General features: G+C 38.3%; 1 long non-coding RNA gene across 1 annotated transcript; it reads right to left on the reverse strand.

The window, feature by feature from the left end:
- Nucleotides 1-273: 273 nt before the first annotated feature.
- Nucleotides 274-7,230, reverse strand: LOC140138670 (uncharacterized). Its single transcript, XR_011857037.1, has 3 exons — nucleotides 6,894-7,230; nucleotides 4,115-4,202; nucleotides 274-3,377 (listed from the first exon to the last, which is right to left on the reverse strand). It is a non-coding gene; the product is annotated as an uncharacterized lncRNA (long non-coding RNA).
- Between the last annotated feature and the right edge of the window lie 12,214 nt (nucleotides 7,231-19,444).

Genomic DNA, 19,444 nt, shown 5'->3' on the forward strand with positions numbered 1-19,444 from the left:
CTTCTTTGGGGAAAAAAGAAAAAAATGAACGAAAATAAAATAATCACATTCCACGCTGAACAAGAAAAGAAAAAAGTATTCTTGGGGCGTGAAAACATGCATTCAGTGACGCATAATCCGGGCGCATAACATACTCTGAACACCAAGTATAGAATATATTGCCTAATGCATTGCATATAGTTTTATAAAAAAATAACCGGTTTAAAATTGATCCGTACTCTGACATGACGATATTAAAGGAAGTCTCCTGCAATCACAACATTATGCCTTATATGTAAGAAAAATTTTAATCAAGCACGAATAACGTGGTTTTATTTTAAACAAACATAGTGACCATAAAAAACGAATAAAAACATCCGTCTCTCAACACGCGATATTCAAAATTCCCGGGCGCCGAAATTGTCGAGTGCAACGACGTCCCAATATTACAATGAAGGCTGACGACAATTGAGCAAAAATAACCATTACGTCATTGCACTTAGACAATTTCGGCGCTGGAATTTTGAATGTCGCGTCATGCGTGTTGTTTATTCGTTTTTATGGTCAATCCCTTATGAAAATGGCAAGCATTTTTGCAAGCTTGCAAAGTGGTTGCGCATGCTTGCATTATACAAGGTTGTGCAAACAATTCTGCAAGCTTGCGCAAGCTTATTTTTGGAACAATACGGGCATGCGCAAGCAGGCAAATAGGTCCGTTGCATGCTTGCAATTCGCAAGCATGCTTGCAATTCACATGCATGCACTTTGCTTGTTGCATGCTTGCATTGAGCGTGCTTGCGCCCTGCATGACCTCGATCACCGCATGCTTGCCTCTGCATGCTTGCAGTTGCTTGCGCAGGCATGCAAGAGCTTGCGCAAGCTTTTATTTGGAACAATATGGGCATGCGCAAGCTTTTACTGCAAGCACCCGCAGTGTCTTGGCCAATGCTTGCGCAAACAAGCCCATCTTTCACAAGCATGCGCAAGCTTGCAATACGCATGTGCAAGCTTGCAATGCGCATGCTAAGTGTGCGCACGGTGCGATATAGACATCAGGTCCAATTTAATTACAAATATACATATTTCGCCTGTAACTGTAAACCTACTAATTCGTATTTTTACACAACATTCATGTTTCTTCAATCTGCAGCAGTTTATTCATAGATACATCAGTTTTTGCCATCTTTTCGCTTCATATTTTACTAAAGTACACATACTTTAGAGCGGTTTAACTATGTTTACATCCATGAACAAGTGGATGCATTGTGATGTAATTCTGATTACATTTCATATTTTTGTCTATTGAGATGGCAGCAAGCTGAGAGCCTATGAACAAATTTCATGACACAGTTCTAAAACTTGACTCTTCCAAGGAAATAATACAGATAATACAAAATAATTTTTCTGGACTTGTTTACAATGTTCAGTAACATGTTATAGTTGGATATATTTTCAGACAAAAATGATACACTTCACATCTGGTTGTTGTGCTTGGCAATTAAATTCTTCTTTCAAGTAACTACAGTACAATCTTGCAAAATAATAAGACTTTCTACATGTGTAGTTATTTCACCCGGCTGTACCTTAAACATTGATTTTGCATTCTACATGTAGTTGTTTTAGTTCACTGCTACATGTTTTTGGTTTCCCATTTACACCTTGAAGCTAAGCTGATACGTAGGAGCAACACATTTTCCAAAAAAAATACTGATCATATACGAGGGGGTATCCAACAGTTTTTGACATCGCCCAGAAGTGAAAGAGCTATTATACCGATGAAATTGTGTCAGTGTTATCACTGGTCCTTATGTACATAATGGTCCAAAAATGGTCTCATAAGTATGTTTACTTTCTTTACAGGTGGCGCTAGATGGGCAGTAGGCGCATAACCTGTAAGATGGTGGAAATTGAGGCACGCAGCGTGATTAAGTTCCTGCATTTGAAGGGTTAGACCTACAATGCTCAGAAAATCTATGATGAAATGAAAGCAATCTACGGTGATAATTGCCCATCATATGGCACTATTGCTTGTTGAAAAAGGAATTTCCAAACTGGCCATATGTACCTCACAGATGAGCCAAGAAGTGGACGTCCATCACTTACGGATGATGCGGCCACAGTGAAAAAACTCAAGAAAGTGGAGGACCTTATCATGAAAAGGTTATGCGCTTATTTCCCATCTAGCGCCACCTGTGAAGAAAGTAAACATACTTATGAGACCATTTTTGGACCATAATGTACATAAGGACCAGTGATTACAATGACAAAATAATCAGTATAGCTCTTTCACTTCTGGGTGATGTCAAAAACTTTTGGATACCCCTCGTATATTGCAACAGGTTCAGCAGGTTTGGTTGGTAAATAAAGAACTAAAATAGATTTAAACCATCAAAAACCATGCTAAAAAACTGTCTTCTTGCTAAAAACTGCTTGGTTTTGATCGGTGGTTTGACAGATTCAAAACATGCTGATTGCTGATTTCATTTCGCAGTATAGATATTTTAAGTCTATCCAGATGTAATTTACATAATAAATAAGCATCATTGGCAATAGGTTTACCATTTTTCACCCCCATGTGGCAGCGAAATCAGTGCGTATTTTATTGAGCGCATCAGCTTCAAATCGCTATCATTCGCTCAAAGCGCTGGTGTACACGCTTAAAGACGCTACATAGATACACGAGCGAAACAGCTTTCTCAACGCGTTAACGTCACTGTCACATTAGGACGAAAAATGGTATAGTCATCCAGCAAATACACTTCCTTTTTTTTTTAATTGTCAATTTAAAATCAAACGATAATACACTGTAGATACAGTGGAAACTGGTTACCACAAAAACTGTTTACACAAGATTCTGAAACACAAAAAGTCTCAAGCATAATTTAAACAATTAACAAAAGACCTGATTACACACAACCCTTTCAATCTGAGGCCCTGACAATTTTGTGTTAATGAGGTTCCACTGTATATTTTTAGATTATTAGCCGTGCATATTCATGAGGCCTAAAAATGCATTGCCCTTAGAGCTCCAAAGTCAAGGTCCGTCGGACATAACTATTCTTTATATATTTTTACCATAATATTAAAGAGTTGCTTGTTATGAATTACAAACAGGTCAGATATTTGACCAATTTTATACCACAATCAAAAGTTTTGATCAAACCATTTTACACTGCCTCAAAATGAATCAAAAAATGGTTAAGTTTCATGCGCATGACTCCGATAAATCCATCAAGACAAGCAAAATTAGTGCAAAGTTCTTTTTTCACATGACTTTTTTGTGTAACATCTTAACTCGTCATTTTGCATGGCTGATTTATGTAGAGCATTTTCTTCTTGGTGCGTTGCCATTGTTGGAAGTCTATTCCTGCTGCAGTAAGGTCACATTTCAGCAGCAACTGAAAGCAAATTGTAGATAAGTTACTGTTAGTTACACTTCAATTAGCAAAATTAATATTCCCGCTTACACATCTGAAACAACACCGTTCAGAAAAAATATTTTGTGTCGGTGAGAAATTAGGATCATTAAAGTTTTTCACTTTATTTAGTTTAATATAGCCTCATCAATTAAACCAACACAAATTGTTTTGGTGAACATTCAAAATGGAATTTTGACAACTTATGACAAAGGTCAGGAAACTTTAATAAGGAAAATCTTACACTTCTAAAATTTTAGTCAGGGTCTACAAAAAATGTATGGCGGGTCAGATATTTCCACATCACTTTTTCCCCCACCAGGGCTTTTCCCACCAGGGCAGTGAAGGATACACATTTACATTTTAATGAGTACGGGAATTAAGCATAGCCCCATTTTTCTTCATCAAAAGTTCCTGATAACAAGAAGTATGTTTTACATTCCCAAGCATACATTTCACATGTTATTAGAACTGGATAACACGAACACCTGATAACAAGAAGTGAAATTTGAATTCTGCACAACTTTGTGTTAATGAATTTCCACTGTACCGTACTACAATTTATTGCTCGAGATATTAAAGTTTTGTTTGATATGGTACGAACAAAAATGTAGGGAATTGGGATTACCACACCGGAACGCTGGAACGGAAGTGCATCATGTACTATACTATGGGGAACTGTTGTAACCATTTTTGTTAAATTTATATCGAAACCGTACCTTTGGTATTTGAGTGAATTCCTCCAGACTGTAGACAGTGTGTATGATATATCCATTGAGTCTTGTACTTTTCAAGCATCACGGTTGCCTGTGAAAAAAATGCATGAAATTAAAAATGGTATTTGACAAGCTGTACGTCTGAGCGTAAGTTATGGGTGGTGGAGATGCAGTCATTAAAAAAAAAAAAAAGATATTAATTGCAGACCATGCACAGAGCATTTGGTTTTTTGGTTGTGAAACTTTTTTAAACTGTTGCAATTTGGTAGTTCACAGGATCTTGCGAATGGTAGTGACAGGTACATGACTACATGTACATTTTGTAAGTCACATGAAAATTTCCAAGCGCAATATTGAGATTACCATCGCTGTATTTTGAAAAGTAACACCCTAGGATACCAAAGTATACATTTTTGGAAAGCTCTTGGCCCAAGGATTCCAAAAAACCCTTAAAATTAGTTTAATGTCTGCAGGCGTGATACCCTAAAAAATATTTTTCAACACATTTACACCAACGGGTTGAAATGGTATAAAAATCCACCAGACATTTTCTTATACACATTGTTTTTCTATCGTTCAGCTCTATATCATTAGAAAGCTAATGGTCTCAACTTTTCAAAACTGCATTAAGAATTAAGGGGTACACATGAATGAAAATCAGTACCAGTAACCAAAGTAAGCTTAAAATGAAAAAAAAAATGCTTGCATTTTTTACATTATTTTTATTACATTAGCTTTCCAAAAATGTATACTTTTACTATCATAGGGTGTATAGATTTCCAAATATGACCATTGGTACCCAAATCGGTGCATGACAGAAAAATTAGACCGGTGACCCAAAATCGGTGATCTACCGTAGCCTACATTTGTACCTTGCTCACCGATAGCTTCAAATTCGTTTCAGGGTTGTAGCTAGACCAAGTTGAGTTCCGGCTAATTTTACTATCAAATTAGAGTGCTGGCTCGGGGCACAATCTTTTTAGCGAACATGAGGGATCGGGGAATAGGAAAGGGGGTATATCCCCCCCAAAATAATGTTTAAATAAAATTTTAAAAAATGTTTAATTTTTTTTTTTTTATAATATTTTTTTAGTGCCGGTCGGCGCCGCATTCGTTGCTAGAGACTAGAGAGACAGATTCGCTAAAGCATGACACTGTCTGTGTATAGGTATGCTAGGTGAATTCAAATTTCCCATTAAACTGCATCATTTTATATAGGCCTACGGTATCAAATTAAAGCCCTTGAGTAAACAAAGCCAAAACTTTCAGTAGCAAAGTTACATGTACATCTTGTCAAAGATTGACTTTCATCAAAAAGATTTCTAGCAAAATTCCCCAAAAACGGCATTTCGGGGTGTTTCTAGATATTAGTCTATTATGATAGCAGCTTTTTTTAATGGAACTGCTATCAAAATCCCTCTAAAATTCCATGTGCGATTGTCTTATCACCATAAAAAATCATATATTTGGGTCAAGTGAAGTATAGAAAACATATTTATGTAGGTTTCCTTCTTCGGCCAGTTGTTTTAAATTTCTATGTAAATATGCATTGACATTGTCGGCGAATTTGGCTGACTAGCAAATGTGTTAACTAAGGTTTGCCACGGCATACCTACTGTGTATTTTTAAAAGCAATGGAAGTACACTTCAGTAAACACAGCTGATCACAACGGGCAATCGCATCAAAAATTTAGACTTTTTTTAATTATGACGGTCGACAGTACTTTGGATCCAAGTTTAAAAATTAACAGAATAAAATTTTATAAACATCATCCGTTGCTAAAAATGTCAACGCTGTTCGACCAAAAAACGATAGCAACATATTATAAACTCAGCATCGAATGAGTATCGTGTACAAATTCGAAGCTAGAGTTCTCATCGAGTCCGTACCGATACCTACTGAAAAAAAACCCGATCATGCGACAGTTTCATATGCTACTGCTAGTCTCTTAAATTGTAGTCAAACTAGTAGTTCTCAACATGCTCAAGTAACACTGTGCATACTCTCATGAACTGTGCAGTGCACAGTGACATCGCCCCGATATCTTCATAGTAGAAATCGCCATGGTAGGTTGAATCCACAGCCGCCTATGACCATTTTATTCGGACCTTATGAGATGCATATTATTAGCGAAGTGACTTGACTAAGGCTACTGTATAGACGGGGTAATTGATTTCTCGCTCTGTGAGCAAGCTTGTATATACGACATTGCGGTCAATGGTTATACTCTCTCCACTTGAGTGAGTGCCGCTATAGCCTGCTGCGCGCTGTAGGACCAACGCAATATAAAATTGAGAGTTTTGGTCAAATTTTGACTTCAAAGCGCACGGCCAATTTTCAAAGCGCACGCTAACGACTATAATATCTGTTCAACACGTATTTTCAAGTAAGTGTATGAGACCACATCTGGTTTCTTGAGAAAAATTCATTTACGGGAGATATTCATCATTTTGTAACCCAGTATCCGAAGATTTTCGTCTGATATCAAAATCGTGCATAGCAATTCACGTGTATGGATCCCGTGTATTCATTTTAATGTCTCTGCTGCACCAAATAATTATTAGCCAGGCGATGTCGGTGTGCAGTGTGCATCTTGTGAGTATGGTACATCATCGTCACGCGTCATCATGTACCGATACCGTACTGTACATATCATGCCAAAATTTTATTTCAGTATTAATTAACTACAATTACTAGTACATGTCACATGAATAGGTAAGCTAAAGCTTATCAATTTGATTTTTAAAATTAAATCAAAATGTCGACTGTATATATACTTACAGTTTACACACCCCAGGTACACACACACCTCGAGCTGCCACTCATCAGCCGATATCGTCATGCATATATGTCCAAGTTGTCTATGCATTTGCATGGATCATTTTGGGATGGATCATCACAATCTCAGAATCTGTTGTTTAAACTTTACTACGTTGTGTCACTATCATATTTGTCTTGATGGCGATACTCGGCCTCAATTGTTAGTGAACCCAATAAAATTCCTTTTCTGTAACGCAAAATTTGGCCCAAAATTTTGACAAAAACTGCAGCTCCAACTGCCATGACTGTTTGAATGTGTAAGCTGCCATGGTATTTCCGGTTGCAGATCCCTTTTTTTTCTAGGAGCACCATGCAGATGATTTTGTTCATGTTTAAAAACATGAACAAAAATTCCCTTTAAAAAGGGATGGTTAGGGACTGAGCCCGGGGAACTGAGTAATAATGAGCCCAGGGAGAGGGGAGGGTAATATTTCGGGGAGGGGGGCAAGAAATATTTGGCAAGCCAAAGGGGGGGCAAGCAATTTTGGCAAGCTGGGGGAAGCAATTTTGACGACATTTATGGGGCGCCTTTTTAATTAAACGCTAAGGCTTGGGAAAACAGTATGGAAACGCTTTGATATGCAACATTTCCAGCTTGCTGTGCTCTTAACATATATCTAGACCATTTAAGGTTTGGAAATTGGGATCCCAAAAATTAGCATGTTCAAAGGGGGCAATCGATTTTTGGCAGGCCAAGAGGTGGGGGGGAGCGATTTTTTGGCAGGCCTTTCGGAAATTTTACCCCCCCTGCTCATAATTATTGTACAGCCCCTTAGTTGCCTCAGATGCCCATTTTGTATTCTTATACAAAAATACCGACTTATTTATTATTTGTAGCTAGAAAAATGGACATCAGTTGGAAAGAATTTGGAGTGGTATTCAGAGAAAAAAATTCTTAGGGGCTAATTATGCCCCTGGGGATAATTCAATATTGGTTAGGGCAAACAAAATGGACAGGGGGAGCAATTTTGGCAGGTGGAAACAAATCTGAAGAAACAAAATTTGCAGTAAAAAAAATAATCTAAAGAACAAAATTTGTGCATTTTATTTTATTCATTTGTTGCATTGATTTTTTAGGTGGAGCATTAATTTGATTCTCTGAATTGCGACGTGCCCGAGGCATTACAATTTATTAGATTGTGCCGCCCGGATTGTGCTTCCAAATTTTGTTCAGTGCAAAGTTCTGCTATTAAACAGTTGGTCTGACAGCTATGTGCTTGCATATCGCGGCAGGTGCTTGCTGCATGCAAGCAGACAGGTGCTTGCATTGCAAGCTTGTTTTGCGATTACAATTTGCAAGCACATTGATGCTTGCAGGATGCATGCAGCTGGTTTGCTTGCAGTTTGCAAGTGCTTGCGCAACCTTTCGCAAGCACTTGCATGCATCCGCAAGCTAAATGCTTGCAGTGCATGCAGTTTCCATAGTGCTTGCGCAACCTTTCGCAAGCTCTTGCATGCATCCGCAAGCTCAATGCTTGCAGTGTTTGCAGTTTGCATAGTGCTTGCGCAAGGTTGTGCATGCTTCGCTGTTACTTGCGCAAGCTTGCAGCAAGCGTGTACATGCTTGCTGCAAGGTTGTGCAAGCTTTTTTTGGTGATTGCATTTTCGTAAGGGATATGAGTTTGTTTTAAATAAAATCACGTGATTCGTAGTTGATAATTAGTTTTCTAACATATAAGACATAATGTTATGATTGCCGGAGACTCCCTATAATTAATAAGCACGTTTTCTTCTAAATGAGAAGGAACCAAGCTCTAAAAGCTTTTATACCGTAACAATAACACAATATAATAATGTAATGTTTACAGCTAACTGAAATGACCCCTGACGTGCTCTGAATTGGACTTAATGTCAAATATAATAAGGCAACATTTACGATTCGATAAGTAACCGAATTCTAAAGGCTTTTATCTGTATTGTAACAATAGTAAAATTCATATTTAATTTTGTATCTATACCTGAAACGTAAGATGGACTCTGAACTGAATTGAATTTCAGATAATATAAAGCCATTACCATCTTCTTTTACTTGTATATTTTCTCTTAATAATACGAGCTTGATCAAATTTGAACAAGAGGTTTTCTCCATAGGCTAATTTCATCTTTTTTACAGAAAATATTGGCTCTCTCCTCGATGAATTTTAAAAGCAAATAACAAATGCTTCATTCTCTCTCTCTCTCTCTCTCTCTCTCTCTCTCTCTCTCTCTCTCTCTCTCTCTCTCTCTCTCTCTCTCTCTCTCTCTCTCTCTCTCTCTCTCACAACAACAATTAAAGAACAACAAAATCAAAACTTAACCATGTCTACATTTTGGTTAAAGCCATAATGTGTGAATTGCATAAAGAAAAGATTCCTATTTAAATGTTACTTTTTACTGATAGCTACTGATCACATTGTCCACTTTTAATTTCGAGCCAAACAAATCAGTTAAACGAAGAAAACTGCTATTTCATTCCAGTGCTTGGAATGCGTGTATTAGCTCTCCGATCGTATAACTATTATTAACATGATTATTGGCGGATCGTCACACAGTTGGGATGTACAAACAAGACGTATGACGAACAGCGATATGCACACAGTTTTGACATCAAGACGTAAACCGAATAGCGACAATGCAAAGATTATACGTCACTGATTCAATAATTCAAATGATACACATGTACGCGATGTGTTTAGCCATCACTCGATTGGTGAATTCAAAATAAAATAGGAGTTCTCCGGATTTAATATAAAAACTTAAATTTTACTGTCATTAAAGCACTTCAGGCTTAGCTTTTCACATGCTATTTTATAACACCACTGGGCATTATAAACATGCAAAAAGTAGAAATACGACACAAATTGAGGGCGTCACTGTGGAGCAAATCAAATATGATGGCTTTACAGTTTCGATCCTCCGGATTTCAACTTTAAACCAACATCTCACCAACCTCAACAACACGCCCATTATTTCTGGTAAAACAGATCACCGACATCTGGGCTGCCAATCAACCACTGAAATCTATAAGCCTATATGGCAATCTTTTATGGGTTAATTTTAAAGGCCAATCAGAAAAGGCGTACTTAGAAGTGTTGTCGTTAGATGATGTTTGTAGTGACGAAGCACACATCGACTGAAACCAAGACTAGTACATTATGCTGCCGCATAAGACTTGCTTATTGTAGTACAAACAGTGATCATCTGAAGACCTCGTGATGGAGGTGTGGTTGAGCCTTCAATTACGGATTGCTTTGCTACTATGCTGTCTTTGTGTGGGAGCTGCCAACAAAGGTAGGCGATATTGTGTTATAAATCTGTAAATATTCTGTGTGATATATAGAGTGAAGATTATATATTCTGTTTCTGTATGTTTCCAAATTCATAGACCCCATGATAATAATGAAAATTGAAACGTAAACACAAACCGTGTTTGCCCTGTAATTTGCCCGGTCTTCAAGATTTTCATATATGCTTACTTTCATCGGAAACAAAATTTGACGTTAGAATTTGCCAAGCTAATCAATTTTACTTACAAATTATTATTTATGGTGGTGGAGTGCGATTCCCGGACCTAGGATTTTCACAGAGAAAGAAGAATTAACTTTCTTATATCCTGGTACAGTACGTTTTCCGCGTAGAATTTACCGCGTAGAGCAATTTTATTTCCAGATTACTATAATATGCTGGTACATATCTTCACCTACGATTTTCGCCGAGAAATACTTTTACTTTCCAAATATGCTGGTACGGTGCGTTATCCTAAATCCATGAGTTTCACATGAGCAAATGTATTTCCAAGTAACTGTCATTCCCATGTAGTGCATTTCCCTGAACTTGGATGGGCATATGATTTCGATTTCCTGACTTTTCCACAGAGAGTTTTTTTTTTCTTCAAAATTGCAATATTTTGAGCAAGGATTTCCAAGTGATAAAAATGGCTGTCAAATATGTTGGTACAGTTATTTTTTCTGACCACGCCACATATTGTTGAAAATTAGTGATTGAATTAGAAAACACCACATACTCTGCCACAGCGGGGAACGCCCGTGCCAACCACGGGAGGCGGTCTAGATCACCCATGTCCTGGGCGGATGTGGTGAGCACCTATATGTCGTGCGACAAGTGGGTAAAGGGCATGGATTTAGGAGGCTTAGCGGACCTTGCCGTAAAGCCTAAATTTGAAACTAGCTGCGTTGGGCGTCTTGAAATCCAGTTGCTTCATAGCGCCCGATAAGACGGCTGCGAAAATTTGGGCCGAGACATAAGTACTGTCGCCTGCAATTGGCTCTCCACGAACTGAGCCTGGGGTCGGTGCCGGGAATGAATAGGGGTCCCCCAGCATCTACAATGGTCATATAAACTCCATTGGTATTAACTCCCAGATGGAGCCAGGTCGGGCTGAGGAACCCCTTCCCACCGAACTGGCTCCCAGTGGGGTCCACGCTCTGGACCATGCAGGCCCGACTGAGCTGCACTCATACCAAAGGAGAAGACTTGTACTTCTGAGACGAACGTTGAGCCCGCTAGACCTGGAGGTAGGTGGGGCACCCGAGCCTGTGGTGAGCATGACGGGCGGACGGGCTGGACCATACTCACTGGCAGAGAGAAGCATGCTGAGGAACTCGGGACGATACACGAAAGGGAATATGACCGACCGGGTTGGTCGGATACGGTGATATCCACTGAGGTTGGCTGTTCTGACGATCACCAACCGAAGCGGTTCTTGAGGCTTAGACCTTGAGATGTAGGTTATGTGGCTTTAATGCTAATTTATGCAAATAAGTTGTGACCAAATGCCTCACTGTTATAAATACTATAATTAATGTGCTCCTTGACATTATTAATAGCTTGTAGACACCAGAAACTAAGGTATAGGTATGCAAGTGCTAGATACCAAAATCAAAGTGGTTTCAAAATGGTCGCCATTTTAAATTTATGCAAATTAGGCATAAGAAAAAGAACCAATGATATAAATATTGTTAAAAGTGAATTCCCTGACCCCCGTCTCAGATCTAGATATGTAGTCAAAAAGGTTTCAAAATGGCTGCCATTTAGAATTTATGCAAATAAGGCATGAAGAAATGACCCAACTATATAACTGTTATAATTGAATTCTTTGTCCCACCCCAAACATGGTATAGATACCAGAATTATGTCTCAACTAAACTTAGATCCCGAGATATAGTTCAAATTAGTTTGAATGGCGGCCATTTTGAATTGATGCAAATTAGGCATTGTTCCACTACTCCGATTTTGGTAAACTTTTGAAATGCTGTTTCGTGAGCTTTTCCAAGTTAAATGCAGGTATAATAGTTTCTGTTGCAATTTGTTTAGGGTCAAATGTGAGACGACCTACTCCATGGAGGCCAAGGAGGCATTTTTGAAAATTGAGTAACTATGACTCTACAAATATTAGTCTATCATATACTGAAAACAGCAAAGGTCTAGCATACTTGTTTCTAAAGTTATCAAGTTTTGTGATGTCTCTTTTCTTATGTATTTTATTGTTTTTTTACTCCACATTTTTGCCTTTATCTCAATTTCAAATTTGCCGCCTTTGGCCCCCATGGACTAGATCGTGTCACAAATCATATTTTTACTACTCGTATCGGCCTTTTCTTTGGCCAGTTCTTCGTCCATACCTTCGTTGATGTACCTTTTGAATTTTTGGGTCCTCATCTCATTTACTCAATTCACCGCTCATTCCTTGCTCATCGACTCATTTCCTGGTTCACTACCTTGCTCATTTACACATTCCGTGCTCATTCACCGGTCCGATTGACCCATTTCCCTGCTCATTGATCCATTTCCCCGCTCATTGACTCATTTCACTACCCATTTATTACTCGTTGACTCGTTTCGCCGCAGCTAAAATAAAATATCCGCCTTCCACGCTGAACAGGAAAATAAAATATCCGCCTTCCACGCTGAACAGGAAAATAAAAGGTATAGCCTACTTGGGGCACGAACACATGCATTCAGTGATGCATAATATACTCTGAACACTAAGTATAGGATACATTGCCTAATGTACTGCGAATAATGCTTTGAACATAAGAAATAGAATTGTATTTTTTTAGTATAAAATGTTAGTTTTCACTATCAGATATGTCCTCTTTTAATTTGTACCCAAACAGACAATACAAAGAAAATCGCTATTTAAAGCCTTAATGAGTTTTCTTTTTTTCTTCCAAAATAATAATATGCAATCATTATGAAAGTTCCAAATACATTTGGACGCAAAAACATTGGAAATTTGCAAAGAAACAACATCATAAACTTAACCGCTTTCGCTCGAAATATCTCGCACTTTTGTACGTTGACCCAGTCCGCCTATGTGTGATCGCTATTAGTCGCATAGAACTTGCTTTTGAGTGTTAAGTTGGGTATGACTAACATGTTTTGCTTTAAAAGTGATATCGGAAATATATGTAGTAACAATATGAGTGGGCACCCTTGAGCATTCCGAGAAATTCAGGGAGAAATTGATTCACCATGGCAGCAATATTACAGCGTTTTTTGAATTCTCCGCAATCGGGAAAAATGCGGTATATACGGCGACGCCCATGACAAGGTCATTTGGCCCATTTGTCAGCATAATATCACCTATTTCTGATATTAATGCCTAGATATGCTTAACAAATTTAAAAACTAATAATCATTATCATTCATTTGAAACAATTTATGTAATGGGCCCCTCCCCTATGTTTGACCTAGTTTAACTGACCGTATTACTGGCCAGGGGTACTATTGTCATTAATAACCAGATTAATGTCATTAATAACTCATTATATTACCCATTATTAGACAAGAACAAAGTGCTCATCTACATGTAAGTAATTAATAAATGACTAATTTATACCTAATGTAGCTAATTATGGTGCATGTATATTAAAATCGACAGGAAGGATGTACATTTATCATTGAAGCATAGGGCAGGTAATTCCATTTGAAATCCACACTCCATGGGTGGATGGTGAAGGTCATGTTTTCCATAGGGGGTATATGGATTTTAACTGGAATAGCCCATTTATGCATAAGTAAAGTAGATAATGGGGTTACGCATCCTGCACAAGAACAAACAAACACAATGGGGAACGATTGCCCGTTACAAGAGGAAACTGAATTGAATTAATAAGAAAGAAAGAAAAGTTTACCAACCCAAAGTGTTACAAATAAACAAGACAACACATAAACACAAATACCGACCGGCACACAACCCAGCTTGAAAAAAATGCAAGGGAATGTGCCGGCATGGGATTCGAACACACAACCTTCCGATCTCTAGGCGGACGCTCTATCCATTAACCTACCAGCTCCAGCTGATAAACGGTAGTTGAAACTGTGTACTAATGTGAGCAGTCGAGATACACAATACTCACAAACAAATATTACGCAAGCACACAAGTACATGAGATCATTACTGATGCCTAATCGTTTCCCCCAGCGTAATACAAGTAAAGTAGGTAATGGGGTTACGCATCCTGCACAAGAACATATAAACACAATGGGGAACAATTGCTCGCTACAAGAGGAAGCAGAATATAAATCCCTAACGGCACACAACCTAACTTTAAAAAAAAGCTGTTAATTTTATTTGACAAAACTTAGCTCAGAGGTACAATGTATTCATTTTATAACATGTTTCCTTTGTTGGCACCTTACACTTCATTGATGTTGTATCATGGCGAAACAATAACAAGAAAATAATATGGATGGTTGATTAGATATGATCGAATCGCCATAATTACTTATAAAAGTACATACATTTTTAATATTTACCACCCACAAATATAGATTTTGTTATTTTCACATGTAAGTTTGGCAGCCATTTGAAAATAGTCCTTCAAGGAGGACCACGCTCCATTTAGTACAATAGTCCACGCCGTCAGGCGTGGGTCCTTCTACATTCGACAAATCCTTCCCGGAAAGTCGGGGGAAATGTCAAACTGATTAACCACGCCTACTGACAGCTACTAATGATATTCAGCCAATCCGATCGACTGAATATCATCAATAGCTGTCAGTAGGTGTGGCTTGCCTACCTGCTACCAGAACACTAGCTTCTAGCTTGGGATTGATACCAGTATTGCGTAACAAAATTGATTTTTAATCCTCTTCAGTTGCATATGTGTTAATGCTATTATAATACTCGGTTTTACCCTCAGTTCACTGACCTGTAGGTAGCACACAATCAGTTCCTTTTGTCATCACTACATTTAATATTGTCCTGGTTAACCACGATTCGTTACTATTTTTGTAGAGGTTGTGCTTGAAATTATTGATTGGCTACAAACAAAGGATTTGAACCGATGTTCTTCACCGTAATAATTGGGCAGTGCAGTCCATTCGATCAAATGTTGTCATTCAACCTATTTGATCGTAGTGCATTTGTTATGTGTGTGAGACGAACTGTTTCGGTAGATTGCAATCATGCTTTTGTTGAATGGATTTGAGGAGTCCACCATATTTACGGTATGATACGTCATATGCACAACCTCTATTAATTGTGATAGTTGGCCTATTCGTTTAACATGTTTAAGAAAAATATAGAATTGGAGGACACACGCTTCATAAAAACTTTGGGTTTCACCTATTTATTTACTTTAAGGGGTATAATACCATGATTTTCATCCCAATGACAAAGTTCAATAACCTCAATTAAATACTCAATAGTGCAAATTTGACCTCAAGTTGCAGAGTATGAGTTTTTGTACCCAAATTTTCAAAGGTCATTCAATGAATATACAAATGTATTGGGGTTAAAGAATTGTGCCCTCATTAGATGAGCATGTTGTGGATCCTAGTGTAAGACATGAAGACCTACCAATTGAGAGACTGATTATAAATTGAGTGGTTGCTTGACTCGATTACTTAATTGATTGATATTTTAACACCAAGATACGGTACATTAATTACGAGACTACAATGTAATTTGTTAATAATCATAATTCAGCATCGAAGTGGTTACGTAATTCTCTTGGTTACCGGATCACGCTACTTTGGTATGCCTTCGAGTGCCATATACTTTATGTGGTGATCATTTCGATCGTGGTTCATTACTCTAGCGCGTGATCCCGTTGACATAGTAACATTACGTAACTTCGATACTGAATTGATCGATTGATCAAACGAATGATTATCAATTGATGCTTGTTGAGTAGTTTAATGCTTGACTGACTATTAATTCATATCAATCTAATAAGTTATTGTGATTCTATTTATATTATTATATTATATTGATTGATAGGATGACCATATCAATTAAATGATTAATCAATCAATTCATTAAATAATTCTGATTGTTTTCTTGATTGTTTGTTGAATACTTTATTGGTTGGTTGAATGATCCAACGATTGAGTGATTAATCTAAGAATTCCTTGAACTTGAACAATGTCAGTTTGCAACCATTTGTCGAAAATCGGAGTAACTTTTAATTTTTCACCCCTAGCATGCAAATTGACCTTGGGCCTGTCGAGCCCCAAAACTTGGCAACTATGTGTCCTACGTGCAAATATGTTACACTGTGATCCTTAGACCCAGACAAATAATTTGACATGTTTTTAGTGAATTTGGAGCATGTTTAATTTTTGCCTCCTATATGACTATGAGTATGTAGGGTGTTTGAGGGTCTTTTGGGTCTTTTTTGAGGGTCACGGAGTTCCAACTTGCCGCTTGATGCTTATATAAGAGCTTATAAGCACATTTCCAAAATAGAACCAGACTAATATAATGACACTGATTTTACAAAATAAATCAATATGATATCACGATTTAGGCCTACACTGGTAAACCAAGCTACTTTAAAAGTGTGAAGTGTTTTGAAGTTTTGATCCATGCAATCTCAAAATCAATCAATTGAGATGACTAGCGTACTCGTCCCAGTTACATAACAGATGCGGTTAAATGATGGGCGGGGTTACCAACCATATTTGGAGTTATTACGTTGTCATTAACTGGGTTGGTTCAGGTCACTGCTTATGGTAATTCGATTGCGCTGCTGGGGGTAGAGCACCAATCTATAAGGACCAACGCCTGACGGCGTTGATTATTAGTGCTAAATATTGCGTTGGTCCTGTATGGACTATTTGGAAACGGCCGTACCTTTATTCAAAGCAGACGGAATTTTTGCCACCCAAGATTTTCTTGTAGTTTAATGTGTTTTTTACAAACTGGTTTGAAGCCTTAATCACAAAAATTGCACGGTGTTCGAAATTCATCCTTTTTACAACTGGGTCTTATCAGCCACTATAAACACGCTCTAATACAGATCACCGACGCGTATTATCCACATCTGGGCTGCCAATCAAACACACTCTAATACCACTGACCTCTATCTAATACAGATCACCGACGCGTATCCACATCTGGTCTGTCAATCAACCACTGAAATAGCTATATGCAATCCATACAGAATATGGGTAAAATTTAGCGGCCAATCAGAAAAGGCGTACTTAGAAGTTTATTGTCGTCAGACGGTTTTTTTGTGACGAAGTACAAATCGGTAGGAACATACCTGTAGTACAAGTATGCTCCCGCATAATACTTGCTTATGGTAGTGCAAACAGTGTTCAACTGAAGACCTCGTGATGGAGGTGCGGTGGAGCCTTCGATTACGGATTGTTTTACTATTCAGCTGTCTTTGTGAGGTAGCTGCAAACAAAGGTGGGCAGTATTTTGTTTTAAATCTGTGAATATTCTGTGAGGGAAGTGTGTATATTCTGTTTCGGTATGTTTCAAAATCCGTAGGTAACTTGTCGACCATGTTTTTGCTGCAATTTACAGGACTCGGGTTTTCCTCAAGATTTTCTACTATGCTTGCATTCATCGAAAACATCATTTTACGTTCAAGTATGTTGGTATATTGCGTTTCCCAAATCCAGAATTTGCAAGTAAATAAATTTTATTTACAAATTACTATTTATGGTATGGTAATTTTCCCCGACCTAGGATTTTTACAGAGAAAGAAGAATTACCTTTTTTATATCCTGGTACAGTACGTTTTCCTAGAATTTTCCGCGTAGAGCAATTTTATTTCCAAATTACTATAATATGCTGGTACATCACAGGCGATTTCAACATTCATATGGATGTCCCAGATGATCTTGGGACCAGAACAATGGATGACATCTTACAGTCCGCGGGTTTAACTCAGCATGTTACAGAATCAACACACATCAAAGGACACATGCTCGATCTTCTGATTACCCGTGACCTTCACTATGATTATGTATTCAATACGTATGTTCAGTGGGGACTTCCATCTGACCACGCTGCGGTGATATCTGATGTCATGATTTCGCGACCTGAAACATCTAAACGTGTTATCAAAATCCCGGAAACTTCGTGAAATCAACATGGAAACTCTCCGTAAAGAAGTTTCCGATTGCTTGGATTTAGATCAATCAAGTGACGTGAATGCCATGGTTTTATCTTACGACTCTACGCTTCGTGCACTAATTGATGCTCATGCTCCTGAGAAAACGCGTGAAGTGTCGCTAAGACCAAAGGCACCGTGGTACACTGAGTCTCTACGTAGGGCTAAGACAGAGAAAAGACAAGCGGAACGCAAGTGGCTGAAATCGCGATTGACTGTTGACAAAGAAATCCACCGCGAAAAGTGTCGCCAATATAAGAATGACCTCCACAGTGCCAAACGGGATTACTATTGTGATCAAATTTCTGGTTGTGACACCAAATAAATGTTTCGTCTGGTGAACAGATTGTCGGTTTACAAACCATCTAATGCCCTTCCATCGCATACTTCTAAGAAGGATCTTGCCAATACATTCTGCAAGTTTTTTGATGAAAAGATCAAAAAAATCCGTTTTGCACTGGACTTGGCTACTCCATCTACAATTTCAGTCAATATCAGCGATAAGCGTCATTGTGAGAGCTATTTGAGCGATTTCCAACCGCTTACATGTGAGGAAGTACTAAAGATCATCAAGTGTTCGCAGATTAAGACATGCTCTCTAGATCCGTTACCAGCGTGCCTTACCAAGGATGTTCTTGCTGAATTGCTTCCTCATATTACCGCCATTGTCAACGAATCGCTGCAGTCAGGGGTTTTCCCAGATTGCCTAAAACGAGCCCTTGTCACGCCACTGCTTAAGAAAGCAGGTCTTGATGTTGAAGAAATGAAAAACTTTCGACCTGTCTCAAATTTGCCTTTTCTGGGAAAGATCGTCGAACGTGCTGCTATTTCTCAATTCCAGTCATACATGATGAACAATAACTTGTACACCAAAAATCAATCGGCATATCGAAAGTATCACAGCGTTGAAACTGCCCTTGTCAGAGTCAACAATGACTTGCTCCAAGCTGTTGATACCCACGGTGAGGCTATATTAGTCTTATTGGATATGTCCGCGGCTTTCGACACTGTCGATCACAACATCTTGCTGCGTCGACTACATGAGAGATACGGTGTCAAAGGTCCTGTACATGGTTTGCTTCCTATCTGGACAATAGACAGCAATCTGTGCTTATCGACGGCGAACAATCTGATCCTATGACCATCGATTGGGGC

The sequence above is a fragment of the Amphiura filiformis genome, chromosome 18 (genome assembly GCF_039555335.1).
Source record: "Amphiura filiformis chromosome 18, Afil_fr2py, whole genome shotgun sequence".
NCBI classification, from domain to species: Eukaryota; Metazoa; Echinodermata; class Ophiuroidea; order Amphilepidida; family Amphiuridae; genus Amphiura; species Amphiura filiformis.